General features: G+C 53.2%; 21 non-coding genes across 21 annotated transcripts; all 21 read left to right on the top strand.

Annotated features, from left to right (window-relative positions):
- The first annotated feature begins 261 nt into the window (after positions 1 to 261).
- Positions 262 to 380, top strand: LOC124744724. The gene has a single exon (XR_007010861.1). It is a non-coding gene; the product is annotated as a 5S ribosomal RNA (ribosomal RNA).
- A 1,086-nt stretch (positions 381 to 1,466) lies between these two features.
- Positions 1,467 to 1,585, top strand: LOC124744725. The gene has a single exon (XR_007010862.1). It is a non-coding gene; the product is annotated as a 5S ribosomal RNA (ribosomal RNA).
- A 1,121-nt stretch (positions 1,586 to 2,706) lies between these two features.
- Positions 2,707 to 2,825, top strand: LOC124744726. Its single transcript, XR_007010863.1, has one exon. It is a non-coding gene; the product is annotated as a 5S ribosomal RNA (ribosomal RNA).
- A 1,086-nt stretch (positions 2,826 to 3,911) lies between these two features.
- Positions 3,912 to 4,030, top strand: LOC124744727. The gene has a single exon (XR_007010864.1). It is a non-coding gene; the product is annotated as a 5S ribosomal RNA (ribosomal RNA).
- A 1,086-nt stretch (positions 4,031 to 5,116) lies between these two features.
- On the top strand, positions 5,117 to 5,235 carry LOC124744728. Its single transcript, XR_007010865.1, has one exon. It is a non-coding gene; the product is annotated as a 5S ribosomal RNA (ribosomal RNA).
- A 1,121-nt stretch (positions 5,236 to 6,356) lies between these two features.
- On the top strand, positions 6,357 to 6,475 carry LOC124744729. Its single transcript, XR_007010866.1, has one exon. It is a non-coding gene; the product is annotated as a 5S ribosomal RNA (ribosomal RNA).
- A 1,087-nt stretch (positions 6,476 to 7,562) lies between these two features.
- LOC124744731 lies at positions 7,563 to 7,681 on the top strand. Its single transcript, XR_007010867.1, has one exon. It is a non-coding gene; the product is annotated as a 5S ribosomal RNA (ribosomal RNA).
- A 1,086-nt stretch (positions 7,682 to 8,767) lies between these two features.
- Positions 8,768 to 8,886, top strand: LOC124744732. The gene has a single exon (XR_007010868.1). It is a non-coding gene; the product is annotated as a 5S ribosomal RNA (ribosomal RNA).
- A 1,121-nt stretch (positions 8,887 to 10,007) lies between these two features.
- LOC124744734 lies at positions 10,008 to 10,126 on the top strand. Its single transcript, XR_007010870.1, has one exon. It is a non-coding gene; the product is annotated as a 5S ribosomal RNA (ribosomal RNA).
- A 1,122-nt stretch (positions 10,127 to 11,248) lies between these two features.
- Positions 11,249 to 11,367, top strand: LOC124744735. Its single transcript, XR_007010871.1, has one exon. It is a non-coding gene; the product is annotated as a 5S ribosomal RNA (ribosomal RNA).
- A 1,122-nt stretch (positions 11,368 to 12,489) lies between these two features.
- LOC124744736 lies at positions 12,490 to 12,608 on the top strand. Its single transcript, XR_007010872.1, has one exon. It is a non-coding gene; the product is annotated as a 5S ribosomal RNA (ribosomal RNA).
- Positions 12,609 to 13,695: 1,087 nt separating this feature from the next.
- LOC124744737 lies at positions 13,696 to 13,814 on the top strand. Its single transcript, XR_007010873.1, has one exon. It is a non-coding gene; the product is annotated as a 5S ribosomal RNA (ribosomal RNA).
- Positions 13,815 to 14,936: 1,122 nt separating this feature from the next.
- On the top strand, positions 14,937 to 15,055 carry LOC124744738. Its single transcript, XR_007010874.1, has one exon. It is a non-coding gene; the product is annotated as a 5S ribosomal RNA (ribosomal RNA).
- Positions 15,056 to 16,142: 1,087 nt separating this feature from the next.
- On the top strand, positions 16,143 to 16,261 carry LOC124744739. Its single transcript, XR_007010875.1, has one exon. It is a non-coding gene; the product is annotated as a 5S ribosomal RNA (ribosomal RNA).
- A 1,122-nt stretch (positions 16,262 to 17,383) lies between these two features.
- Positions 17,384 to 17,502, top strand: LOC124744740. Its single transcript, XR_007010876.1, has one exon. It is a non-coding gene; the product is annotated as a 5S ribosomal RNA (ribosomal RNA).
- A 1,087-nt stretch (positions 17,503 to 18,589) lies between these two features.
- Positions 18,590 to 18,708, top strand: LOC124744742. Its single transcript, XR_007010877.1, has one exon. It is a non-coding gene; the product is annotated as a 5S ribosomal RNA (ribosomal RNA).
- Positions 18,709 to 19,829: 1,121 nt separating this feature from the next.
- On the top strand, positions 19,830 to 19,948 carry LOC124744743. The gene has a single exon (XR_007010878.1). It is a non-coding gene; the product is annotated as a 5S ribosomal RNA (ribosomal RNA).
- Positions 19,949 to 21,071: 1,123 nt separating this feature from the next.
- LOC124744709 lies at positions 21,072 to 21,189 on the top strand. Its single transcript, XR_007010847.1, has one exon. It is a non-coding gene; the product is annotated as a 5S ribosomal RNA (ribosomal RNA).
- A 1,087-nt stretch (positions 21,190 to 22,276) lies between these two features.
- LOC124744744 lies at positions 22,277 to 22,395 on the top strand. Its single transcript, XR_007010879.1, has one exon. It is a non-coding gene; the product is annotated as a 5S ribosomal RNA (ribosomal RNA).
- Positions 22,396 to 23,516: 1,121 nt separating this feature from the next.
- On the top strand, positions 23,517 to 23,634 carry LOC124744754. Its single transcript, XR_007010888.1, has one exon. It is a non-coding gene; the product is annotated as a 5S ribosomal RNA (ribosomal RNA).
- Positions 23,635 to 24,758: 1,124 nt separating this feature from the next.
- LOC124744746 lies at positions 24,759 to 24,877 on the top strand. The gene has a single exon (XR_007010881.1). It is a non-coding gene; the product is annotated as a 5S ribosomal RNA (ribosomal RNA).
- The last annotated feature ends 916 nt before the right edge of the window (positions 24,878 to 25,793 follow it).

The raw sequence follows: 25,793 nt of genomic DNA on the forward strand, positions 1-25,793 counted from the left end.
AGGCCCTCCGCTGGCCACCAGGGACAAGTTGCGTCCTCCGCTAGTGTCGAAGGCTGCACGCGCCCAGCGAATGACAGGAGGTGCAACGAGCAGCAGTGCGTCTCACACACGCGGCGGTGGGGCGCGCCCCCCGCGCGCGTCCTCGAGGAACTGGCTGTTGCGGAAGGACGTGCTTTCGTCAAATGCGGCGGAAAACTAACACTTTGTGTATTGGGAGAGAAGCCGAACGCGAATTCTGCCGTGCTCCTACATTACGTGAGTGCCAACGGCCATACCATGATGATTGCACCGGTTCTCGTCCGATCACCGAAGTTAAGCATCATTGGGCCCGGTTAGTACTTGGATGGGTGACCGCCTGGGAAACCCGGGTGCTGTTGGCTCCCTTCTTTTTTTTGTTATTATCTCGCTACCCCTGGCAGCCCAATAAAAAAAGAAAGGTGCTGTTGGATCCCTTACATTTTCTCCTTTTTGCATCGCTACCCCTGCCAGCCCTCTTTTCATACTACCTTTCCGTTGTGACAAAGATGCTTCCTTCAGCAATTTAAACGTGCCAAGAAATCCTTGACAATAACGAAACACTACGAATCGACAGATGTGATCTGAAATAAGCCAGGGCCTCCTACTGTTTCGTAGCAGTGCAAAGTTCCAACAAAAAAAAAAATTGAAAATAAACGACTGTAATAAACATAAGATACGATATTAATGGCCTCAGCTCGAAGAAGAATGTGCCAAGGAAGATTTCCAAAGAGTCTCTGGAGATAACAAAACAGTACGAACCGACAGATACGTCCTGAAATACGTCAGGGCTTATTGTTTTGTTGCATTGTACGGCTGCAGATTTGTAAACAAAAATTTCTCTTTCGTCGCTAGAAGAGATGAATGCATTGGCGACCCTCCTGTGTCCCTGTTTTCGCACCTTTCCACGGCACGGCGCTGCCCTAGCCGCCGCAAACGGCGTCTCGGACACGCCCGTTAGGCCCACGGCCGTCTCGCAGATGTTTGTCGTGCTTGTACTGTCATATGGGCCACGACCCGAGCGGCAGCGAGCGGCAGTCGAGCAAAGTCGGGACAAGTCGGGACGGGGACAGGGATAGGAATGGTGCGAATGCTCTGCGAACTACGCAGACACCTGGTGTGAGGCGAGGCGAGGAAGCCCACATCGCTACCAGTGGCGCCCTCCAGCACGACACTGCCACACCCCGCACAGGCCCTCCGCTGGCCACCAGGGACAAGTTGCGTCCTCCGCTAGTGTCGAAGGCTGCACGCGCCCAGCGAATGACAGGAGGTGCAACGAGCAGCAGTGCGTCTCACACACGCGGCGGTGGGGCGCGCCCCCCGCGCGCGTCCTCGAGGAACTGGCTGTTGCGGAAGGACGTGCTTTCGTCAAATGCGGCGGAAAACTAACACTTTGTGTATTGGGAGAGAAGCCGAACGCGAATTCTGCCGTGCTCCTACATTACGTGAGTGCCAACGGCCATACCATGATGATTGCACCGGTTCTCGTCCGATCACCGAAGTTAAGCATCATTGGGCCCGGTTAGTACTTGGATGGGTGACCGCCTGGGAAACCCGGGTGCTGTTGGCTCCCTTCTTTTTTTTGTTATTATCTCGCTACCCCTGGCAGCCCAATAAAAAAAGAAAGGTGCTGTTGGATCCCTTACATTTTCTCCTTTTTGCATCGCTACCCCTGCCAGCCCTCTTTTCATACTACCTTTCCGTTGTGACAAAGATGCTTCCTTCAGCAATTTAAACGTGCCAAGAAATCCTTGACAATAACGAAACACTACGAATCGACAGATGTGATCTGAAATAAGCCAGGGCCTCCTACTGTTTCGTAGCAGTGCAAAGTTCCAACAAAAAAAAAAATTGAAAATAAACGACTGTAATAAACATAAGATACGATATTAATGGCCTCAGCTCGAAGAAGAATGTGCCAAGGAAGATTTCCAAAGAGTCTCTGGAGATAACAAAACAGTACGAACCGACAGATACGTCCTGAAATACGTCAGGGCTTATTGTTTTGTTGCATTGTACGGCTGCAGATTTGTAAACAAAAATTTCTCTTTCGTCGCTAGAAGAGATGAATGCATTGGCGACCCTCCTGTGTCCCTGTTTTCGCACCTTTCCACGGCACGGCGCTGCCCTAGCCGCCGCAAACGGCGTCTCGGACACGCCCGTTAGGCCCACGGCCGTCTCGCAGATGTTTGTCGTGCTTGTACTGTCATATGGGCCACGACCCGAGCGGCAGCGAGCGGCAGTCGAGCAAAGTCGGGACAAGTCGGGACGGGGACAGGGATAGGAATGGTGCGAATGCTCTGCGAACTACGCAGACACCTGGTGTGAGGCGAGGCGAGGAAGCCCACATCGCTACCAGTGGCGCCCTCCAGCACGACACTGCCACACCCCGCACAGGCCCTCCGCTGGACACCAGGGACAAGATGCGTCCTCCGCTAGTGTCGAAGGCTGCACGCGCCCAGCGAATGACAGGACGTGCAACGAGCAGCAGTGCGTCTCACACACGCGGCGGTGCGCCCGCTAATTCGGCCGTCGCTCCGCTGGGACGCTGGGCGCGCCCCCCGCGCCGTCCTCGAGGAGCTGGCTGTTGCGGAAGGACGTGCTTTCGTCAAATGCGGCGGAAAACTAACACTTTGTGTATTGGGAGAGAAGCCGAACGCGAATTCTGCCGTGCTCCTACATTACGTGAGTGCCAACGGCCATACCATGATGATTGCACCGGTTCTCGTCCGATCACCGAAGTTAAGCATCATTGGGCCCGGTTAGTACTTGGATGGGTGACCGCCTGGGAAACCCGGGTGCTGTTGGCTCCCTTCTTTTTTTTGTTATTATCTCGCTACCCCTGGCAGCCCAATAAAAAAAGAAAGGTGCTGTTGGATCCCTTACATTTTCTCCTTTTTGCATCGCTACCCCTGCCAGCCCTCTTTTCATACTACCTTTCCGTTGTGACAAAGATGCTTCCTTCAGCAATTTAAACGTGCCAAGAAATCCTTGACAATAACGAAACACTACGAATCGACAGATGTGATCTGAAATAAGCCAGGGCCTCCTACTGTTTCGTAGCAGTGCAAAGTTCCAACAAAAAAAAAAATTGAAAATAAACGACTGTAATAAACATAAGATACGATATTAATGGCCTCAGCTCGAAGAAGAATGTGCCAAGGAAGATTTCCAAAGAGTCTCTGGAGATAACAAAACAGTACGAACCGACAGATACGTCCTGAAATACGTCAGGGCTTATTGTTTTGTTGCATTGTACGGCTGCAGATTTGTAAACAAAAATTTCTCTTTCGTCGCTAGAAGAGATGAATGCATTGGCGACCCTCCTGTGTCCCTGTTTTCGCACCTTTCCACGGCACGGCGCTGCCCTAGCCGCCGCAAACGGCGTCTCGGACACGCCCGTTAGGCCCACGGCCGTCTCGCAGATGTTTGTCGTGCTTGTACTGTCATATGGGCCACGACCCGAGCGGCAGCGAGCGGCAGTCGAGCAAAGTCGGGACAAGTCGGGACGGGGACAGGGATAGGAATGGTGCGAATGCTCTGCGAACTACGCAGACACCTGGTGTGAGGCGAGGCGAGGAAGCCCACATCGCTACCAGTGGCGCCCTCCAGCACGACACTGCCACACCCCGCACAGGCCCTCCGCTGGCCACCAGGGACAAGTTGCGTCCTCCGCTAGTGTCGAAGGCTGCACGCGCCCAGCGAATGACAGGAGGTGCAACGAGCAGCAGTGCGTCTCACACACGCGGCGGTGGGGCGCGCCCCCCGCGCGCGTCCTCGAGGAACTGGCTGTTGCGGAAGGACGTGCTTTCGTCAAATGCGGCGGAAAACTAACACTTTGTGTATTGGGAGAGAAGCCGAACGCGAATTCTGCCGTGCTCCTACATTACGTGAGTGCCAACGGCCATACCATGATGATTGCACCGGTTCTCGTCCGATCACCGAAGTTAAGCATCATTGGGCCCGGTTAGTACTTGGATGGGTGACCGCCTGGGAAACCCGGGTGCTGTTGGCTCCCTTCTTTTTTTTGTTATTATCTCGCTACCCCTGGCAGCCCAATAAAAAAAGAAAGGTGCTGTTGGATCCCTTACATTTTCTCCTTTTTGCATCGCTACCCCTGCCAGCCCTCTTTTCATACTACCTTTCCGTTGTGACAAAGATGCTTCCTTCAGCAATTTAAACGTGCCAAGAAATCCTTGACAATAACGAAACACTACGAATCGACAGATGTGATCTGAAATAAGCCAGGGCCTCCTACTGTTTCGTAGCAGTGCAAAGTTCCAACAAAAAAAAAAATTGAAAATAAACGACTGTAATAAACATAAGATACGATATTAATGGCCTCAGCTCGAAGAAGAATGTGCCAAGGAAGATTTCCAAAGAGTCTCTGGAGATAACAAAACAGTACGAACCGACAGATACGTCCTGAAATACGTCAGGGCTTATTGTTTTGTTGCATTGTACGGCTGCAGATTTGTAAACAAAAATTTCTCTTTCGTCGCTAGAAGAGATGAATGCATTGGCGACCCTCCTGTGTCCCTGTTTTCGCACCTTTCCACGGCACGGCGCTGCCCTAGCCGCCGCAAACGGCGTCTCGGACACGCCCGTTAGGCCCACGGCCGTCTCGCAGATGTTTGTCGTGCTTGTACTGTCATATGGGCCACGACCCGAGCGGCAGCGAGCGGCAGTCGAGCAAAGTCGGGACAAGTCGGGACGGGGACAGGGATAGGAATGGTGCGAATGCTCTGCGAACTACGCAGACACCTGGTGTGAGGCGAGGCGAGGAAGCCCACATCGCTACCAGTGGCGCCCTCCAGCACGACACTGCCACACCCCGCACAGGCCCTCCGCTGGCCACCAGGGACAAGTTGCGTCCTCCGCTAGTGTCGAAGGCTGCACGCGCCCAGCGAATGACAGGAGGTGCAACGAGCAGCAGTGCGTCTCACACACGCGGCGGTGGGGCGCGCCCCCCGCGCGCGTCCTCGAGGAACTGGCTGTTGCGGAAGGACGTGCTTTCGTCAAATGCGGCGGAAAACTAACACTTTGTGTATTGGGAGAGAAGCCGAACGCGAATTCTGCCGTGCTCCTACATTACGTGAGTGCCAACGGCCATACCATGATGATTGCACCGGTTCTCGTCCGATCACCGAAGTTAAGCATCATTGGGCCCGGTTAGTACTTGGATGGGTGACCGCCTGGGAAACCCGGGTGCTGTTGGCTCCCTTCTTTTTTTTGTTATTATCTCGCTACCCCTGGCAGCCCAATAAAAAAAGAAAGGTGCTGTTGGATCCCTTACATTTTCTCCTTTTTGCATCGCTACCCCTGCCAGCCCTCTTTTCATACTACCTTTCCGTTGTGACAAAGATGCTTCCTTCAGCAATTTAAACGTGCCAAGAAATCCTTGACAATAACGAAACACTACGAATCGACAGATGTGATCTGAAATAAGCCAGGGCCTCCTACTGTTTCGTAGCAGTGCAAAGTTCCAACAAAAAAAAAAATTGAAAATAAACGACTGTAATAAACATAAGATACGATATTAATGGCCTCAGCTCGAAGAAGAATGTGCCAAGGAAGATTTCCAAAGAGTCTCTGGAGATAACAAAACAGTACGAACCGACAGATACGTCCTGAAATACGTCAGGGCTTATTGTTTTGTTGCATTGTACGGCTGCAGATTTGTAAACAAAAATTTCTCTTTCGTCGCTAGAAGAGATGAATGCATTGGCGACCCTCCTGTGTCCCTGTTTTCGCACCTTTCCACGGCACGGCGCTGCCCTAGCCGCCGCAAACGGCGTCTCGGACACGCCCGTTAGGCCCACGGCCGTCTCGCAGATGTTTGTCGTGCTTGTACTGTCATATGGGCCACGACCCGAGCGGCAGCGAGCGGCAGTCGAGCAAAGTCGGGACAAGTCGGGACGGGGACAGGGATAGGAATGGTGCGAATGCTCTGCGAACTACGCAGACACCTGGTGTGAGGCGAGGCGAGGAAGCCCACATCGCTACCAGTGGCGCCCTCCAGCACGACACTGCCACACCCCGCACAGGCCCTCCGCTGGACACCAGGGACAAGATGCGTCCTCCGCTAGTGTCGAAGGCTGCACGCGCCCAGCGAATGACAGGACGTGCAACGAGCAGCAGTGCGTCTCACACACGCGGCGGTGCGCCCGCTAATTCGGCCGTCGCTCCGCTGGGACGCTGGGCGCGCCCCCCGCGCCGTCCTCGAGGAGCTGGCTGTTGCGGAAGAAAGTGCTTTCGTCAAATGCGGCGGAAAACTAACACTTTGTGTATTGGGAGAGAAGCCGAACGCGAATTCTGCCGTGCTCCTACATTACGTGAGTGCCAACGGCCATACCATGATGATTGCACCGGTTCTCGTCCGATCACCGAAGTTAAGCATCATTGGGCCCGGTTAGTACTTGGATGGGTGACCGCCTGGGAAACCCGGGTGCTGTTGGCTCCCTTCTTTTTTTTGTTATTATCTCGCTACCCCTGGCAGCCCAATAAAAAAAGAAAGGTGCTGTTGGATCCCTTACATTTTCTCCTTTTTGCATCGCTACCCCTGCCAGCCCTCTTTTCATACTACCTTTCCGTTGTGACAAAGATGCTTCCTTCAGCAATTTAAACGTGCCAAGAAATCCTTGACAATAACGAAACACTACGAATCGACAGATGTGATCTGAAATAAGCCAGGGCCTCCTACTGTTTCGTAGCAGTGCAAAGTTCCAACAAAAAAAAAAAATTGAAAATAAACGACTGTAATAAACATAAGATACGATATTAATGGCCTCAGCTCGAAGAAGAATGTGCCAAGGAAGATTTCCAAAGAGTCTCTGGAGATAACAAAACAGTACGAACCGACAGATACGTCCTGAAATACGTCAGGGCTTATTGTTTTGTTGCATTGTACGGCTGCAGATTTGTAAACAAAAATTTCTCTTTCGTCGCTAGAAGAGATGAATGCATTGGCGACCCTCCTGTGTCCCTGTTTTCGCACCTTTCCACGGCACGGCGCTGCCCTAGCCGCCGCAAACGGCGTCTCGGACACGCCCGTTAGGCCCACGGCCGTCTCGCAGATGTTTGTCGTGCTTGTACTGTCATATGGGCCACGACCCGAGCGGCAGCGAGCGGCAGTCGAGCAAAGTCGGGACAAGTCGGGACGGGGACAGGGATAGGAATGGTGCGAATGCTCTGCGAACTACGCAGACACCTGGTGTGAGGCGAGGCGAGGAAGCCCACATCGCTACCAGTGGCGCCCTCCAGCACGACACTGCCACACCCCGCACAGGCCCTCCGCTGGCCACCAGGGACAAGTTGCGTCCTCCGCTAGTGTCGAAGGCTGCACGCGCCCAGCGAATGACAGGAGGTGCAACGAGCAGCAGTGCGTCTCACACACGCGGCGGTGGGGCGCGCCCCCCGCGCGCGTCCTCGAGGAACTGGCTGTTGCGGAAGGACGTGCTTTCGTCAAATGCGGCGGAAAACTAACACTTTGTGTATTGGGAGAGAAGCCGAACGCGAATTCTGCCGTGCTCCTACATTACGTGAGTGCCAACGGCCATACCATGATGATTGCACCGGTTCTCGTCCGATCACCGAAGTTAAGCATCATTGGGCCCGGTTAGTACTTGGATGGGTGACCGCCTGGGAAACCCGGGTGCTGTTGGCTCCCTTCTTTTTTTTGTTATTATCTCGCTACCCCTGGCAGCCCAATAAAAAAAGAAAGGTGCTGTTGGATCCCTTACATTTTCTCCTTTTTGCATCGCTACCCCTGCCAGCCCTCTTTTCATACTACCTTTCCGTTGTGACAAAGATGCTTCCTTCAGCAATTTAAACGTGCCAAGAAATCCTTGACAATAACGAAACACTACGAATCGACAGATGTGATCTGAAATAAGCCAGGGCCTCCTACTGTTTCGTAGCAGTGCAAAGTTCCAACAAAAAAAAAAATTGAAAATAAACGACTGTAATAAACATAAGATACGATATTAATGGCCTCAGCTCGAAGAAGAATGTGCCAAGGAAGATTTCCAAAGAGTCTCTGGAGATAACAAAACAGTACGAACCGACAGATACGTCCTGAAATACGTCAGGGCTTATTGTTTTGTTGCATTGTACGGCTGCAGATTTGTAAACAAAAATTTCTCTTTCGTCGCTAGAAGAGATGAATGCATTGGCGACCCTCCTGTGTCCCTGTTTTCGCACCTTTCCACGGCACGGCGCTGCCCTAGCCGCCGCAAACGGCGTCTCGGACACGCCCGTTAGGCCCACGGCCGTCTCGCAGATGTTTGTCGTGCTTGTACTGTCATATGGGCCACGACCCGAGCGGCAGCGAGCGGCAGTCGAGCAAAGTCGGGACAAGTCGGGACGGGGACAGGGATAGGAATGGTGCGAATGCTCTGCGAACTACGCAGACACCTGGTGTGAGGCGAGGCGAGGAAGCCCACATCGCTACCAGTGGCGCCCTCCAGCACGACACTGCCACACCCCGCACAGGCCCTCCGCTGGCCACCAGGGACAAGTTGCGTCCTCCGCTAGTGTCGAAGGCTGCACGCGCCCAGCGAATGACAGGAGGTGCAACGAGCAGCAGTGCGTCTCACACACGCGGCGGTGGGGCGCGCCCCCCGCGCGCGTCCTCGAGGAACTGGCTGTTGCGGAAGGACGTGCTTTCGTCAAATGCGGCGGAAAACTAACACTTTGTGTATTGGGAGAGAAGCCGAACGCGAATTCTGCCGTGCTCCTACATTACGTGAGTGCCAACGGCCATACCATGATGATTGCACCGGTTCTCGTCCGATCACCGAAGTTAAGCATCATTGGGCCCGGTTAGTACTTGGATGGGTGACCGCCTGGGAAACCCGGGTGCTGTTGGCTCCCTTCTTTTTTTTGTTATTATCTCGCTACCCCTGGCAGCCCAATAAAAAAAGAAAGGTGCTGTTGGATCCCTTACATTTTCTCCTTTTTGCATCGCTACCCCTGCCAGCCCTCTTTTCATACTACCTTTCCGTTGTGACAAAGATGCTTCCTTCAGCAATTTAAACGTGCCAAGAAATCCTTGACAATAACGAAACACTACGAATCGACAGATGTGATCTGAAATAAGCCAGGGCCTCCTACTGTTTCGTAGCAGTGCAAAGTTCCAACAAAAAAAAAAATTGAAAATAAACGACTGTAATAAACATAAGATACGATATTAATGGCCTCAGCTCGAAGAAGAATGTGCCAAGGAAGATTTCCAAAGAGTCTCTGGAGATAACAAAACAGTACGAACCGACAGATACGTCCTGAAATACGTCAGGGCTTATTGTTTTGTTGCATTGTACGGCTGCAGATTTGTAAACAAAAATTTCTCTTTCGTCGCTAGAAGAGATGAATGCATTGGCGACCCTCCTGTGTCCCTGTTTTCGCACCTTTCCACGGCACGGCGCTGCCCTAGCCGCCGCAAACGGCGTCTCGGACACGCCCGTTAGGCCCACGGCCGTCTCGCAGATGTTTGTCGTGCTTGTACTGTCATATGGGCCACGACCCGAGCGGCAGCGAGCGGCAGTCGAGCAAAGTCGGGACAAGTCGGGACGGGGACAGGGATAGGAATGGTGCGAATGCTCTGCGAACTACGCAGACACCTGGTGTGAGGCGAGGCGAGGAAGCCCACATCGCTACCAGTGGCGCCCTCCAGCACGACACTGCCACACCCCGCACAGGCCCTCCGCTGGACACCAGGGACAAGATGCGTCCTCCGCTAGTGTCGAAGGCTGCACGCGCCCAGCGAATGACAGGACGTGCAACGAGCAGCAGTGCGTCTCACACACGCGGCGGTGCGCCCGCTAATTCGGCCGTCGCTCCGCTGGGACGCTGGGCGCGCCCCCCGCGCCGTCCTCGAGGAGCTGGCTGTTGCGGAAGAAAGTGCTTTCGTCAAATGCGGCGGAAAACTAACACTTTGTGTATTGGGAGAGAAGCCGAACGCGAATTCTGCCGTGCTCCTACATTACGTGAGTGCCAACGGCCATACCATGATGATTGCACCGGTTCTCGTCCGATCACCGAAGTTAAGCATCATTGGGCCCGGTTAGTACTTGGATGGGTGACCGCCTGGGAAACCCGGGTGCTGTTGGCTCCCTTCTTTTTTTTGTTATTATCTCGCTACCCCTGGCAGCCCAATAAAAAAAGAAAGGTGCTGTTGGATCCCTTACATTTTCTCCTTTTTGCATCGCTACCCCTGCCAGCCCTCTTTTCATACTACCTTTCCGTTGTGACAAAGATGCTTCCTTCAGCAATTTAAACGTGCCAAGAAATCCTTGACAATAACGAAACACTACGAATCGACAGATGTGATCTGAAATAAGCCAGGGCCTCCTACTGTTTCGTAGCAGTGCAAAGTTCCAACAAAAAAAAAAAATTGAAAATAAACGACTGTAATAAACATAAGATACGATATTAATGGCCTCAGCTCGAAGAAGAATGTGCCAAGGAAGATTTCCAAAGAGTCTCTGGAGATAACAAAACAGTACGAACCGACAGATACGTCCTGAAATACGTCAGGGCTTATTGTTTTGTTGCATTGTACGGCTGCAGATTTGTAAACAAAAATTTCTCTTTCGTCGCTAGAAGAGATGAATGCATTGGCGACCCTCCTGTGTCCCTGTTTTCGCACCTTTCCACGGCACGGCGCTGCCCTAGCCGCCGCAAACGGCGTCTCGGACACGCCCGTTAGGCCCACGGCCGTCTCGCAGATGTTTGTCGTGCTTGTACTGTCATATGGGCCACGACCCGAGCGGCAGCGAGCGGCAGTCGAGCAAAGTCGGGACAAGTCGGGACGGGGACAGGGATAGGAATGGTGCGAATGCTCTGCGAACTACGCAGACACCTGGTGTGAGGCGAGGCGAGGAAGCCCACATCGCTACCAGTGGCGCCCTCCAGCACGACACTGCCACACCCCGCACAGGCCCTCCGCTGGACACCAGGGACAAGATGCGTCCTCCGCTAGTGTCGAAGGCTGCACGCGCCCAGCGAATGACAGGACGTGCAACGAGCAGCAGTGCGTCTCACACACGCGGCGGTGCGCCCGCTAATTCGGCCGTCGCTCCGCTGGGACGCTGGGCGCGCCCCCCGCGCCGTCCTCGAGGAGCTGGCTGTTGCGGAAGAAAGTGCTTTCGTCAAATGCGGCGGAAAACTAACACTTTGTGTATTGGGAGAGAAGCCGAACGCGAATTCTGCCGTGCTCCTACATTACGTGAGTGCCAACGGCCATACCATGATGATTGCACCGGTTCTCGTCCGATCACCGAAGTTAAGCATCATTGGGCCCGGTTAGTACTTGGATGGGTGACCGCCTGGGAAACCCGGGTGCTGTTGGCTCCCTTCTTTTTTTTGTTATTATCTCGCTACCCCTGGCAGCCCAATAAAAAAAGAAAGGTGCTGTTGGATCCCTTACATTTTCTCCTTTTTGCATCGCTACCCCTGCCAGCCCTCTTTTCATACTACCTTTCCGTTGTGACAAAGATGCTTCCTTCAGCAATTTAAACGTGCCAAGAAATCCTTGACAATAACGAAACACTACGAATCGACAGATGTGATCTGAAATAAGCCAGGGCCTCCTACTGTTTCGTAGCAGTGCAAAGTTCCAACAAAAAAAAAAAATTGAAAATAAACGACTGTAATAAACATAAGATACGATATTAATGGCCTCAGCTCGAAGAAGAATGTGCCAAGGAAGATTTCCAAAGAGTCTCTGGAGATAACAAAACAGTACGAACCGACAGATACGTCCTGAAATACGTCAGGGCTTATTGTTTTGTTGCATTGTACGGCTGCAGATTTGTAAACAAAAATTTCTCTTTCGTCGCTAGAAGAGATGAATGCATTGGCGACCCTCCTGTGTCCCTGTTTTCGCACCTTTCCACGGCACGGCGCTGCCCTAGCCGCCGCAAACGGCGTCTCGGACACGCCCGTTAGGCCCACGGCCGTCTCGCAGATGTTTGTCGTGCTTGTACTGTCATATGGGCCACGACCCGAGCGGCAGCGAGCGGCAGTCGAGCAAAGTCGGGACAAGTCGGGACGGGGACAGGGATAGGAATGGTGCGAATGCTCTGCGAACTACGCAGACACCTGGTGTGAGGCGAGGCGAGGAAGCCCACATCGCTACCAGTGGCGCCCTCCAGCACGACACTGCCACACCCCGCACAGGCCCTCCGCTGGACACCAGGGACAAGATGCGTCCTCCGCTAGTGTCGAAGGCTGCACGCGCCCAGCGAATGACAGGACGTGCAACGAGCAGCAGTGCGTCTCACACACGCGGCGGTGCGCCCGCTAATTCGGCCGTCGCTCCGCTGGGACGCTGGGCGCGCCCCCCGCGCCGTCCTCGAGGAGCTGGCTGTTGCGGAAGAAAGTGCTTTCGTCAAATGCGGCGGAAAACTAACACTTTGTGTATTGGGAGAGAAGCCGAACGCGAATTCTGCCGTGCTCCTACATTACGTGAGTGCCAACGGCCATACCATGATGATTGCACCGGTTCTCGTCCGATCACCGAAGTTAAGCATCATTGGGCCCGGTTAGTACTTGGATGGGTGACCGCCTGGGAAACCCGGGTGCTGTTGGCTCCCTTCTTTTTTTTGTTATTATCTCGCTACCCCTGGCAGCCCAATAAAAAAAGAAAGGTGCTGTTGGATCCCTTACATTTTCTCCTTTTTGCATCGCTACCCCTGCCAGCCCTCTTTTCATACTACCTTTCCGTTGTGACAAAGATGCTTCCTTCAGCAATTTAAACGTGCCAAGAAATCCTTGACAATAACGAAACACTACGAATCGACAGATGTGATCTGAAATAAGCCAGGGCCTCCTACTGTTTCGTAGCAGTGCAAAGTTCCAACAAAAAAAAAAAATTGAAAATAAACGACTGTAATAAACATAAGATACGATATTAATGGCCTCAGCTCGAAGAAGAATGTGCCAAGGAAGATTTCCAAAGAGTCTCTGGAGATAACAAAACAGTACGAACCGACAGATACGTCCTGAAATACGTCAGGGCTTATTGTTTTGTTGCATTGTACGGCTGCAGATTTGTAAACAAAAATTTCTCTTTCGTCGCTAGAAGAGATGAATGCATTGGCGACCCTCCTGTGTCCCTGTTTTCGCACCTTTCCACGGCACGGCGCTGCCCTAGCCGCCGCAAACGGCGTCTCGGACACGCCCGTTAGGCCCACGGCCGTCTCGCAGATGTTTGTCGTGCTTGTACTGTCATATGGGCCACGACCCGAGCGGCAGCGAGCGGCAGTCGAGCAAAGTCGGGACAAGTCGGGACGGGGACAGGGATAGGAATGGTGCGAATGCTCTGCGAACTACGCAGACACCTGGTGTGAGGCGAGGCGAGGAAGCCCACATCGCTACCAGTGGCGCCCTCCAGCACGACACTGCCACACCCCGCACAGGCCCTCCGCTGGCCACCAGGGACAAGTTGCGTCCTCCGCTAGTGTCGAAGGCTGCACGCGCCCAGCGAATGACAGGAGGTGCAACGAGCAGCAGTGCGTCTCACACACGCGGCGGTGGGGCGCGCCCCCCGCGCGCGTCCTCGAGGAACTGGCTGTTGCGGAAGGACGTGCTTTCGTCAAATGCGGCGGAAAACTAACACTTTGTGTATTGGGAGAGAAGCCGAACGCGAATTCTGCCGTGCTCCTACATTACGTGAGTGCCAACGGCCATACCATGATGATTGCACCGGTTCTCGTCCGATCACCGAAGTTAAGCATCATTGGGCCCGGTTAGTACTTGGATGGGTGACCGCCTGGGAAACCCGGGTGCTGTTGGCTCCCTTCTTTTTTTTGTTATTATCTCGCTACCCCTGGCAGCCCAATAAAAAAAGAAAGGTGCTGTTGGATCCCTTACATTTTCTCCTTTTTGCATCGCTACCCCTGCCAGCCCTCTTTTCATACTACCTTTCCGTTGTGACAAAGATGCTTCCTTCAGCAATTTAAACGTGCCAAGAAATCCTTGACAATAACGAAACACTACGAATCGACAGATGTGATCTGAAATAAGCCAGGGCCTCCTACTGTTTCGTAGCAGTGCAAAGTTCCAACAAAAAAAAAAAATTGAAAATAAACGACTGTAATAAACATAAGATACGATATTAATGGCCTCAGCTCGAAGAAGAATGTGCCAAGGAAGATTTCCAAAGAGTCTCTGGAGATAACAAAACAGTACGAACCGACAGATACGTCCTGAAATACGTCAGGGCTTATTGTTTTGTTGCATTGTACGGCTGCAGATTTGTAAACAAAAATTTCTCTTTCGTCGCTAGAAGAGATGAATGCATTGGCGACCCTCCTGTGTCCCTGTTTTCGCACCTTTCCACGGCACGGCGCTGCCCTAGCCGCCGCAAACGGCGTCTCGGACACGCCCGTTAGGCCCACGGCCGTCTCGCAGATGTTTGTCGTGCTTGTACTGTCATATGGGCCACGACCCGAGCGGCAGCGAGCGGCAGTCGAGCAAAGTCGGGACAAGTCGGGACGGGGACAGGGATAGGAATGGTGCGAATGCTCTGCGAACTACGCAGACACCTGGTGTGAGGCGAGGCGAGGAAGCCCACATCGCTACCAGTGGCGCCCTCCAGCACGACACTGCCACACCCCGCACAGGCCCTCCGCTGGACACCAGGGACAAGATGCGTCCTCCGCTAGTGTCGAAGGCTGCACGCGCCCAGCGAATGACAGGACGTGCAACGAGCAGCAGTGCGTCTCACACACGCGGCGGTGCGCCCGCTAATTCGGCCGTCGCTCCGCTGGGACGCTGGGCGCGCCCCCCGCGCCGTCCTCGAGGAGCTGGCTGTTGCGGAAGAAAGTGCTTTCGTCAAATGCGGCGGAAAACTAACACTTTGTGTATTGGGAGAGAAGCCGAACGCGAATTCTGCCGTGCTCCTACATTACGTGAGTGCCAACGGCCATACCATGATGATTGCACCGGTTCTCGTCCGATCACCGAAGTTAAGCATCATTGGGCCCGGTTAGTACTTGGATGGGTGACCGCCTGGGAAACCCGGGTGCTGTTGGCTCCCTTCTTTTTTTTGTTATTATCTCGCTACCCCTGGCAGCCCAATAAAAAAAGAAAGGTGCTGTTGGATCCCTTACATTTTCTCCTTTTTGCATCGCTACCCCTGCCAGCCCTCTTTTCATACTACCTTTCCGTTGTGACAAAGATGCTTCCTTCAGCAATTTAAACGTGCCAAGAAATCCTTGACAATAACGAAACACTACGAATCGACAGATGTGATCTGAAATAAGCCAGGGCCTCCTACTGTTTCGTAGCAGTGCAAAGTTCCAACAAAAAAAAAAAATTGAAAATAAACGACTGTAATAAACATAAGATACGATATTAATGGCCTCAGCTCGAAGAAGAATGTGCCAAGGAAGATTTCCAAAGAGTCTCTGGAGATAACAAAACAGTACGAACCGACAGATACGTCCTGAAATACGTCAGGGCTTATTGTTTTGTTGCATTGTACGGCTGCAGATTTGTAAACAAAAATTTCTCTTTCGTCGCTAGAAGAGATGAATGCATTGGCGACCCTCCTGTGTCCCTGTTTTCGCACCTTTCCACGGCACGGCGCTGCCCTAGCCGCCGCAAACGGCGTCTCGGACACGCCCGTTAGGCCCACGGCCGTCTCGCAGATGTTTGTCGTGCTTGTACTGTCATATGGGCCACGACCCGAGCGGCAGCGAGCGGCAGTCGAGCAAAGTCGGGACAAGTCGGGACGGGGACAGGGATAGGAATGGTGCGAATGCTCTGCGAACTACGCAGACACCTGGTGTGAGGCGAGGCGAGGAAGCCCACATCGCTACCAGTGGCGCCCTCCAGCACGACACTGCCACACCCCGCACAGGCCCTCCGCTGGCCACCAGGGACAAGTTGCGTCCTCCGCTAGTGTCGAAGGCTGCACGCGCCCAGCGAATGACAGGAGGTGCAACGAGCAGCAGTGCGTCTCACACACGCGGCGGTGGGGCGCGCCCCCCGCGCGCGTCCTCGAGGAACTGGCTGTTGCGGAAGGACGTGCTTTCGTCAAATGCGGCGGAAAACTAACACTTTGTGTATTGGGAGAGAAGCCGAACGCGAATTCTGCCGTGCTCCTACATTACGTGAGTGCCAACGGCCATACCATGATGATTGCACCGGTTCTCGTCCGATCACCGAAGTTAAGCATCATTGGGCCCGGTTAGTACTTGGATGGGTGACCGCCTGGGAAACCCGGGTGCTGTTGGCTCCCTTCTTTTTTTTGTTATTATCTCGCTACCCCTGGCAGCCCAATAAAAAAAGAAAGGTGCTGTTGGATCCCTTACATTTTCTCCTTTTTGCATCGCTACCCCTGCCAGCCCTCTTTTCATACTACCTTTCCGTTGTGACAAAGATGCTTCCTTCAGCAATTTAAACGTGCCAAGAAATCCTTGACAATAACGAAACACTACGAATCGACAGATGTGATCTGAAATAAGCCAGGGCCTCCTACTGTTTCGTAGCAGTGCAAAGTTCCAACAAAAAAAAAAAATTGAAAATAAACGACTGTAATAAACATAAGATACGATATTAATGGCCTCAGCTCGAAGAAGAATGTGCCAAGGAAGATTTCCAAAGAGTCTCTGGAGATAACAAAACAGTACGAACCGACAGATACGTCCTGAAATACGTCAGGGCTTATTGTTTTGTTGCATTGTACGGCTGCAGATTTGTAAACAAAAATTTCTCTTTCGTCGCTAGAAGAGATGAATGCATTGGCGACCCTCCTGTGTCCCTGTTTTCGCACCTTTCCACGGCACGGCGCTGCCCTAGCCGCCGCAAACGGCGTCTCGGACACGCCCGTTAGGCCCACGGCCGTCTCGCAGATGTTTGTCGTGCTTGTACTGTCATATGGGCCACGACCCGAGCGGCAGCGAGCGGCAGTCGAGCAAAGTCGGGACAAGTCGGGACGGGGACAGGGATAGGAATGGTGCGAATGCTCTGCGAACTACGCAGACACCTGGTGTGAGGCGAGGCGAGGAAGCCCACATCGCTACCAGTGGCGCCCTCCAGCACGACACTGCCACACCCCGCACAGGCCCTCCGCTGGACACCAGGGACAAGATGCGTCCTCCGCTAGTGTCGAAGGCTGCACGCGCCCAGCGAATGACAGGACGTGCAACGAGCAGCAGTGCGTCTCACACACGCGGCGGTGCGCCCGCTAATTCGGCCGTCGCTCCGCTGGGACGCTGGGCGCGCCCCCCGCGCCGTCCTCGAGGAGCTGGCTGTTGCGGAAGAAAGTGCTTTCGTCAAATGCGGCGGAAAACTAACACTTTGTGTATTGGGAGAGAAGCCGAACGCGAATTCTGCCGTGCTCCTACATTACGTGAGTGCCAACGGCCATACCATGATGATTGCACCGGTTCTCGTCCGATCACCGAAGTTAAGCATCATTGGGCCCGGTTAGTACTTGGATGGGTGACCGCCTGGGAAACCCGGGTGCTGTTGGCTCCCTTCTTTTTTTTGTTATTATCTCGCTACCCCTGGCAGCCCAATAAAAAAAGAAAGGTGCTGTTGGATCCCTTACATTTTCTCCTTTTTGCATCGCTACCCCTGCCAGCCCTCTTTTCATACTACCTTTCCGTTGTGACAAAGATGCTTCCTTCAGCAATTTAAACGTGCCAAGAAATCCTTGACAATAACGAAACACTACGAATCGACAGATGTGATCTGAAATAAGCCAGGGCCTCCTACTGTTTCGTAGCAGTGCAAAGTTCCAACAAAAAAAAAAAATTGAAAATAAACGACTGTAATAAACATAAGATACGATATTAATGGCCTCAGCTCGAAGAAGAATGTGCCAAGGAAGATTTCCAAAGAGTCTCTGGAGATAACAAAACAGTACGAACCGACAGATACGTCCTGAAATACGTCAGGGCTTATTGTTTTGTTGCATTGTACGGCTGCAGATTTGTAAACAAAAATTTCTCTTTCGTCGCTAGAAGAGATGAATGCATTGGCGACCCTCCTGTGTCCCTGTTTTCGCACCTTTCCACGGCACGGCGCTGCCCTAGCCGCCGCAAACGGCGTCTCGGACACGCCCGTTAGGCCCACGGCCGTCTCGCAGATGTTTGTCGTGCTTGTACTGTCATATGGGCCACGACCCGAGCGGCAGCGAGCGGCAGTCGAGCAAAGTCGGGACAAGTCGGGACGGGGACAGGGATAGGAATGGTGCGAATGCTCTGCGAACTACGCAGACACCTGGTGTGAGGCGAGGCGAGGAAGCCCACATCGCTACCAGTGGCGCCCTCCAGCACGACACTGCCACACCCCGCACAGGCCCTCCGCTGGCCACCAGGGACAAGTTGCGTCCTCCGCTAGTGTCGAAGGCTGCACGCGCCCAGCGAATGACAGGAGGTGCAACGAGCAGCAGTGCGTCTCACACACGCGGCGGTGGGGCGCGCCCCCCGCGCGCGTCCTCGAGGAACTGGCTGTTGCGGAAGGACGTGCTTTCGTCAAATGCGGCGGAAAACTAACACTTTGTGTATTGGGAGAGAAGCCGAACGCGAATTCTGCCGTGCTCCTACATTACGTGAGTGCCAACGGCCATACCATGATGATTGCACCGGTTCTCGTCCGATCACCGAAGTTAAGCATCATTGGGCCCGGTTAGTACTTGGATGGGTGACCGCCTGGGAAACCCGGGTGCTGTTGGCTCCCTTCTTTTTTTTGTTATTATCTCGCTACCCCTGGCAGCCCAATAAAAAAAGAAAGGTGCTGTTGGATCCCTTACATTTTCTCCTTTTTGCATCGCTACCCCTGCCAGCCCTCTTTTCATACTACCTTTCCGTTGTGACAAAGATGCTTCCTTCAGCAATTTAAACGTGCCAAGAAATCCTTGACAATAACGAAACACTACGAATCGACAGATGTGATCTGAAATAAGCCAGGGCCTCCTACTGTTTCGTAGCAGTGCAAAGTTCCAACAAAAAAAAAAATTGAAAATAAACGACTGTAATAAACATAAGATACGATATTAATGGCCTCAGCTCGAAGAAGAATGTGCCAAGGAAGATTTCCAAAGAGTCTCTGGAGATAACAAAACAGTACGAACCGACAGATACGTCCTGAAATACGTCAGGGCTTATTGTTTTGTTGCATTGTACGGCTGCAGATTTGTAAACAAAAATTTCTCTTTCGTCGCTAGAAGAGATGAATGCATTGGCGACCCTCCTGTGTCCCTGTTTTCGCACCTTTCCACGGCACGGCGCTGCCCTAGCCGCCGCAAACGGCGTCTCGGACACGCCCGTTAGGCCCACGGCCGTCTCGCAGATGTTTGTCGTGCTTGTACTGTCATATGGGCCACGACCCGAGCGGCAGCGAGCGGCAGTCGAGCAAAGTCGGGACAAGTCGGGACGGGGACAGGGATAGGAATGGTGCGAATGCTCTGCGAACTACGCAGACACCTGGTGTGAGGCGAGGCGAGGAAGCCCACATCGCTACCAGTGGCGCCCTCCAGCACGACACTGCCACACCCCGCACAGGCCCTCCGCTGGACACCAGGGACAAGATGCGTCCTCCGCTAGTGTCGAAGGCTGCACGCGCCCAGCGAATGACAGGACGTGCAACGAGCAGCAGTGCGTCTCACACACGCGGCGGTGCGCCCGCTAATTCGGCCGTCGCTCCGCTGGGACGCTGGGCGCGCCCCCCGCGCCGTCCTCGAGGAGCTGGCTGTTGCGGAAGAAAGTGCTTTCGTCAAATGCGGCGGAAAACTAACACTTTGTGTATTGGGAGAGAAGCCGAACGCGAATTCTGCCGTGCTCCTACATTACGTGAGTGCCAACGGCCATACCATGATGATTGCACCGGTTCTCGTCCGATCACCGAAGTTAAGCATCATTGGGCCCGGTTAGTACTTGGATGGGTGACCGCCTGGGAAACCCGGGTGCTGTTGGCTCCCTTCTTTTTTTTGTTATTATCTCGCTACCCCTGGCAGCCCAATAAAAAAAGAAAGGTGCTGTTGGATCCCTTACATTTTCTCCTTTTTGCATCGCTACCCCTGCCAGCCCTCTTTTCATACTACCTTTCCGTTGTGACAAAGATGCTTCCTTCAGCAATTTAAACGTGCCAAGAAATCCTTGACAATAACGAAACACTACGAATCGACAGATGTGATCTGAAATAAGCCAGGGCCTCCTACTGTTTCGTAGCAGTGCAAAGTTCCAACAAAAAAAAAAAATTGAAAATAAACGACTGTAATAAACATAAGATACGATATTAATGGCCTCAGCTCGAAGAAGAATGTGCCAAGGAAGATTTCCAAAGAGTCTCTGGAGATAACAAAACAGTACGAACCGACAGATACGTCCTGAAATACGTCAGGGCTTATTGTTTTGTTGCATTGTACGGCTGCAGATTTGTAAACAAAAATTTCTCTTTCGTCGCTAGAAGAGATGAATGCATTGGCGACCCTCCTGTGTCCCTGTTTTCGCACCTTTCCACGGCACGGCGCTGCCCTAGCCGCCGCAAACGGCGTCTCGGACACGCCCGTTAGGCCCACGGCCGTCTCGCAGATGTTTGTCGTGCTTGTACTGTCATATGGGCCACGACCCGAGCGGCAGCGAGCGGCAGTCGAGCAAAGTCGGGACAAGTCGGGACGGGGACAGGGATAGGAATGGTGCGAATGCTCTGCGAACTACGCAGACACCTGGTGTGAGGCGAGGCGAGGAAGCCCACATCGCTACCAGTGGCGCCCTCCAGCACGACACTGCCCACACCCCGCACAGGCCCTCCGCTGGACACCAGGGACAAGATGCGTCCTCCGCTAGTGTCGAAGGCTGCACGCGCCCAGCGAATGACAGGACGTGCAACGAGCAGCAGTGCGTCTCACACACGCGGCGGTGCGCCCGCTAATTCGGCCGTCGCTCCGCTGGGACGCTGGGCGCGCCCCCCGCGCCGTCCTCGAGGAGCTGGCTGTTGCGGAAGAAAGTGCTTTCGTCAAATGCGGCGGAAAACTAACACTTTGTGTATTGGGAGAGAAGCCGAACGCGAATTCTGCCGTGCTCCTACATTACGTGAGTGCCAACGGCCATACCATGATGATTGCACCGGTTCTCGTCCGATCACCGAAGTTAAGCATCATTGGGCCCGGTTAGTACTTGGATGGGTGACCGCCTGGGAAACCGGGTGCTGTTGGCTCCCTTCTTTTTTTTGTTATTATCTCGCTACCCCTGGCAGCCCAATAAAAAAAGAAAGGTGCTGTTGGATCCCTTACATTTTCTCCTTTTTGCATCGCTACCCCTGCCAGCCCTCTTTTCATACTACCTTTCCGTTGTGACAAAGATGCTTCCTTCAGCAATTTAAACGTGCCAAGAAATCCTTGACAATAACGAAACACTACGAATCGACAGATGTGATCTGAAATAAGCCAGGGCCTCCTACTGTTTCGTAGCAGTGCAAAGTTCCAACAAAAAAAAAAAATTGAAAATAAACGACTGTAATAAACATAAGATACGATATTAATGGCCTCAGCTCGAAGAAGAATGTGCCAAGGAAGATTTCCAAAGAGTCTCTGGAGATAACAAAACAGTACGAACCGACAGATACGTCCTGAAATACGTCAGGGCTTATTGTTTTGTTGCATTGTACGGCTGCAGATTTGTAAACAAAAATTTCTCTTTCGTCGCTAGAAGAGATGAATGCATTGGCGACCCTCCTGTGTCCCTGTTTTCGCACCTTTCCACGGCACGGCGCTGCCCTAGCCGCCGCAAACGGCGTCTCGGACACGCCCGTTAGGCCCACGGCCGTCTCGCAGATGTTTGTCGTGCTTGTACTGTCATATGGGCCACGACCCGAGCGGCAGCGAGCGGCAGTCGAGCAAAGTCGGGACAAGTCGGGACGGGGACAGGGATAGGAATGGTGCGAATGCTCTGCGAACTACGCAGACACCTGGTGTGAGGCGAGGCGAGGAAGCCCACATCGCTACCAGTGGCGCCCTCCAGCACGACACTGCCACACCCCGCACAGGCCCTCCGCTGGCCACCAGGGACAAGTTGCGTCCTCCGCTAGTGTCGAAGGCTGCACGCGCCCAGCGAATGACAGGAGGTGCAACGAGCAGCAGTGCGTCTCACACACGCGGCGGTGGGGCGCGCCCCCCGCGCGCGTCCTCGAGGAACTGGCTGTTGCGGAAGGACGTGCTTTCGTCAAATGCGGCGGAAAACTAACACTTTGTGTATTGGGAGAGAAGCCGAACGCGAATTCTGCCGTGCTCCTACATTACGTGAGTGCCAACGGCCATACCATGATGATTGCACCGGTTCTCGTCCGATCACCGAAGTTAAGCATCATTGGGCCCGGTTAGTACTTGGATGGGTGACCGCCTGGGAAACCCGGGTGCTGTTGGCTCCCTTCTTTTTTTTGTTATTATCTCGCTACCCCTGGCAGCCCAATAAAAAAAGAAAGGTGCTGTTGGATCCCTTACATTTTCTCCTTTTTGCATCGCTACCCCTGCCAGCCCTCTTTTCATACTACCTTTCCGTTGTGACAAAGATGCTTCCTCAGCAATTTAAACGTGCCAAGAAATCCTTGACAATAACGAAACACTACGAATCGACAGATGTGATCTGAAATAAGCCAGGGCCTCCTACTGTTTCGTAGCAGTGCAAAGTTCCAACAAAAAAAAAAATTGAAAATAAACGACTGTAATAAACATAAGATACGATATTAATGGCCTCAGCTCGAAGAAGAATGTGCCAAGGAAGATTTCCAAAGAGTCTCTGGAGATAACAAAACAGTACGAACCGACAGATACGTCCTGAAATACGTCAGGGCTTATTGTTTTGTTGCATTGTACGGCTGCAGATTTGTAAACAAAAATTTCTCTTTCGTCGCTAGAAGAGATGAATGCATTGGCGACCCTCCTGTGTCCCTGTTTTCGCACCTTTCCACGGCACGGCGCTGCCCTAGCCGCCGCAAACGGCGTCTCGGACACGCCCGTTAGGCCCACGGCCGTCTCGCAGATGTTTGTCGTGCTTGTACTGTCATATGGGCCACGACCCGAGCGGCAGCGAGCGGCAGTCGAGCAAAGTCGGGACAAGTCGGGACGGGGACAGGGATAGGAATGGTGCGAATGCTCTGCGAACTACGCAGACACCTGGTGTGAGGCGAGGCGAGGAAGCCCACATCGCTACCAGTGGCGCCCTCCAGCACGACACTGCCACACCCCGCACAGGCCCTCCGCTGGACACCAGGGACAAGATGCGTCCTCCGCTAGTGTCGAAGGCTGCACGCGCCCAGCGAATGACAGGACGTGCAACGAGCAGCAGTGCGTCTCACACACGCGGCGGTGCGCCCGCTAATTCGGCCGTCGCTCCGCTGGGACGCTGGGCGCGCCCCCCGCGCCGTCCTCGAGGAGCTGGCTGTTGCGGAAGAAAGTGCTTTCGTCAAATGCGGCGGAAAACTAACACTTTGTGTATTGGGAGAGAAGCCGAACGCGAATTCTGCCGTTGCTCCTACATTACGTGAGTGCCAACGGCCATACCATGATGATTGCACCGTTCTCGTCCGATCACCGAAGTTAAGCATCATTGGGCCCGGTTAGTACTTGGATGGGTGACCGCCTGGGAAACCCGGGTGCTGTTGGCTCCCTTCTTTTTTTTGTTATTATCTCGCTACCCCTGGCAGCCCAATAAAAAAAGAAAGGTGCTGTTGGATCCCTTACATTTTCTCCTTTTTTGCATCGCTACCCCTGCCAGCCCTCTTTTCATACTACCTTTCCGTTGTGACAAAGATGCTTCCTTCAGCAATTTAAACGTGCCAAGAAATCCTTGACAATAACGAAACACTACGAATCGACAGATGTGATCTGAAATAAGCCAGGGCCTCCTACTGTTTCGTAGCAGTGCAAAGTTCCAACAAAAAAAAAAAATTGAAAATAAACGACTGTAATAAACATAAGATACGATATTAATGGCCTCAGCTCGAAGAAGAATGTGCCAAGGAAGATTTCCAAAGAGTCTCTGGAGATAACAAAACAGTACGAACCGACAGATACGTCCTGAAATACGTCAGGGCTTATTGTTTTGTTGCATTGTACGGCTGCAGATTTGTAAACAAAAATTTCTCTTTCGTCGCTAGAAGAGATGAATGCATTGGCGACCCTCCTGTGTCCCTGTTTTCGCACCTTTCCACGGCACGGCGCTGCCCTAGCCGCCGCAAACGGCGTCTCGGACACGCCCGTTAGGCCCACGGCCGTCTCGCAGATGTTTGTCGTGCTTGTACTGTCATATGGGCCACGACCCGAGCGGCAGCGAGCGGCAGTCGAGCAAAGTCGGGACAAGTCGGGACGGGGACAGGGATAGGAATGGTGCGAATGCTCTGCGAACTACGCAGACACCTGGTGTGAGGCGAGGCGAGGAAGCCCACATCGCTACCAGTGGCGCCCTCCAGCACGACACTGCCACACCCCGCACAGGCCCTCCGCTGGACACCAGGGACAAGATGCGTCCTCCGCTAGTGTCGAAGGCTGCACGCGCCCAGCGAATGACAGGACGTGCAACGAGCAGCAGTGCGTCTCACACACGCGGCGGTGCGCCCGCTAATTCGGCCGTCGCTCCGCTGGGGACGCTGGGCGCGCCCCCCGCGCCGTCCTCGAGGAGCTGGCTGTTGCGGAAGAAAGTGCTTTCGTCAAATGCGGCGGAAAACTAACACTTTGTGTATTGGGAGAGAAGCCGAACGCGAATTCTGCCGTGCTCCTACATTACGTGAGTGCCAACGGCCATACCATGATGATTGCACCGGTTCTCGTCCGATCACCGAAGTTAAGCATCATTGGGCCCGGTTAGTACTTGGATGGGTGACCGCCTGGGAAACCCGGGTGCTGTTGGCTCCCTTCTTTTTTTTGTTATTATCTCGCTACCCCTGGCAGCCCAATAAAAAAAGAAAGGTGCTGTTGGATCCCTTACATTTTCTCCTTTTTGCATCGCTACCCCTGCCAGCCCTCTTTTCATACTACCTTTCCGTTGTGACAAAGATGCTTCCTTCAGCAATTTAAACGTGCCAAGAAATCCTTGACAATAACGAAACACTACGAATCGACAGATGTGATCTGAAATAAGCCAGGGCCTCCTACTGTTTCGTAGCAGTGCAAAGTTCCAACAAAAAAAAAAAATTGAAAATAAACGACTGTAATAAACATAAGATACGATATTAATGGCCTCAGCTCGAAGAAGAATGTGCCAAGGAAGATTTCAAAGAGTCTCTGGAGATAACAAAACAGTACGAACCGACAGATACGTCCTGAAATACGTCAGGGCTTATTGTTTTGTTGCATTGTACGGCTGCAGATTTGTAAACAAAAATTTCTCTTTCGTCGCTAGAAGAGATGAATGCATTGGCGACCCTCCTGTGTCCCTGTTTTCGCACCTTTCCACGGCACGGCGCTGCCCTAGCCGCCGCAAACGGCGTCTCGGACACGCCCGTTAGGCCCACGGCCGTCTCGCAGATGTTTGTCGTGCTTGTACTGTCATATGGGCCACGACCCGAGCGGCAGCGAGCGGCAGTCGAGCAAAGTCGGGACAAGTCGGGACGGGGACAGGGATAGGAATGGTGCGAATGCTCTGCGAACTACGCAGACACCTGGTGTGAGGCGAGGCGAGGAAGCCCACATCGCTACCAGTGGCGCCCTCCAGCACGACACTGCCACACCCCGCACAGGCCCTCCGCTGGCCACCAGGGACAAGTTGCGTCCTCCGCTAGTGTCGAAGGCTGCACGCGCCCAGCGAATGACAGGAGGTGCAACGAGC

Source organism: Schistocerca piceifrons, unplaced genomic scaffold (assembly GCF_021461385.2).
Source record: "Schistocerca piceifrons isolate TAMUIC-IGC-003096 unplaced genomic scaffold, iqSchPice1.1 HiC_scaffold_305, whole genome shotgun sequence".
Lineage (NCBI taxonomy): Eukaryota > Metazoa > Arthropoda > Insecta > Orthoptera > Acrididae > Schistocerca > Schistocerca piceifrons.